This window comes from Trichechus manatus, unplaced genomic scaffold (genome assembly GCF_000243295.1).
Source record: "Trichechus manatus latirostris isolate Lorelei unplaced genomic scaffold, TriManLat1.0 scaffold00134, whole genome shotgun sequence".
In the NCBI taxonomy this organism is placed as follows: Eukaryota; Metazoa; Chordata; class Mammalia; order Sirenia; family Trichechidae; genus Trichechus; species Trichechus manatus.
Genome location: NW_004444070.1, coordinates 7763977 through 7766183, shown reverse-complemented (window position 1 = coordinate 7766183; position 2207 = coordinate 7763977).

The window sequence follows — 2207 nt, the reverse complement described above, 5'->3', positions numbered from 1 at the left end:
TAACTTCCTGCTTGTTGAAAAGACCTGAGAGTTTCATTTCCCTGTAAGTAAAGATGTTTCCTTTACATAAAGACAATTGATGTGTATGTAATGGGGTGTATCTGCTTGGCGATGTAAGAGGGTGACATTTCTGTCTTTCCTGGAGTTCCCTGGGTGGTGCAAATGGTTAACATGCTCACTGCTAACCAAAAGGCTGGAGGCTTAAGTCTACCCAGAGGTGCCTCTGAAGAAAGGCCTGGCGAGTCACTTCCGGAAACTCAGCCATTGAAAATCCTATGGAGCACAGCTCTACTCTGACACACACTGGGGGTGCCACGAGTCGCAGTCGACTGGTTTTATGTTTGCAATCTCTGTAGGGTCTTGCCTGTGATACAATTTATTATTTATTCCATAATAAAACCTTTCCCCCCACCCCTCCTACCTTTGTGGAGAGGAATTTCAAGGCTGACAGGCCTTACTTCTAATGATTTCTCCATTGGAGGGAAGCCAAGCGTGGCAGTTGCCGTCCTCTGTAAAACACGCCTGGCCGAGACACTCACTCAGGTTGCCCTGCACAGAGCCGCGGAGGGACAAGCCGGGAGGACAGGAAACTCTGGTTCACAGATAGAAGATCGAAGCTAGATGGTGCTGCCTGTCTTGTCACAAACGTTCCAGAGATAAAACGAACCCGTACGACTCGTGTGCTGTCGACGTGGAATAATCTAGAACTAGCAGGTCCTGAGACTGGCTGGAAATCCCTGGGTAGTACTGCAAATGGTTAACCCCTCAGCTGCTAACCGAAAGGGTGGAAGTTTGAGTCCACCTAGAGGTGCCTCAGAACAAAGACCTGGCAATCTACTTCTGAAAAATCAGCCACTGACAACCCTGCGGAGCTCAGCTCTGCTCTGACACACACGGGGTCATCAGGAGTCAGAGTCTACTCCACAGCAGCTGGTTGGTTTGCAGCCGGCCCACCTCAGGGCGAGCGGCCCACCTCAGGGTGAACGCACGGCCATGTCGTGCTCACTCAGCGGCAAACGCATCGCAGGGAGCCGGGCGGGGGGTGAGTGGGACTAGTGGTGGTCCTGCCCCAGCTCATGTGTTAAAACCACAGGATCACTGGTCGTAGTGTCTTATTCTGGGAAGAGCTTCCGGAATTTTCCATAGGCAGCGTTGCTTATGATGACAGTCACGTCAGCTGCTCCATCCTCGGGGATCACGTCCACCTCCTGCACGGTGGCCTCGCGGTGCAGCCAGCTGCGGATGGAACATCCCAAAGCTTTGATGGAAGGGCCAGTTGAGTGGGGGCGGCTTTGGGTGGTTGGCTGAGTGGACAGGTGGGTGGGTGGTTGGTGGGTGAACGGTTGTTTGGTAAATGGTTGGTGGGTGGCCGGCGGGTGAGCGGCTGGCTGGTGGGTAAGTATGTGGCTGATTGGTGGATGGCTGGTGGGTGAATGGTTATTTGGGGGTTCGTTAGTTGGTGGGTGAGTGGTTGGTTGGTGGTGGGTGGTTAATTGGTGGGTGAGTGGTGGTTTGGTTGACTGCCAGGTGGGTGACTGGACAGTTGATTGGTGGGTGGTTGGTTGGCTTCTTGGTGGGTGATGGGTAGGTGGTTGGTCTGTAGGTGGTTGGATGCGTTTTGGGGTCACCTGTGAGGAGATGAGTGGGGGTCTCCCATCCTGCCGTGTGTCTGGACCACAGGCTCCTCTGGCAGTTAGGATGAGGTTGGTTTACCTGGGTCATTTGTTAGAGAATCCTCCCCCACCTTTTTATGTTCTGGAAACCAGCAGGGCTTCCTGTAAGGGGCTGACCAAGATTTCCTGATTTAGGGTTTGAATAACTTCAGACTCCCCTTGCTCATCACCCACTTGGTTCCGCTGGGCTTCCAGGAGCCAGGGGGCCTTACCCCGAGAATGAAAACACTGGAGCCCGGCCCTGCTTGCAGCCTCCTCCCTCACCCTGTGCGGGTCTGTGTCTTGGTAGGGGGGGGACCACACAGCTCTGGTCTCCCCCTCCCCACTGTGTGGTCCTCCTCCATCTCCCTTAACCCTTCCCTGCCCTGCATCTGCCTCCTGAATCCAGGACATCCCTGCCATGTTTTAACCTTGTCCACTGCGGTGTTTTCTCTGACGGTTCTTTCATAATGTCAGACAACAAATCTGGCCACAGGAGAAGGCTGGATACAGACAGACAGCTGCAGTGGGGAGAAGCTCCGATCTCAGAAACCT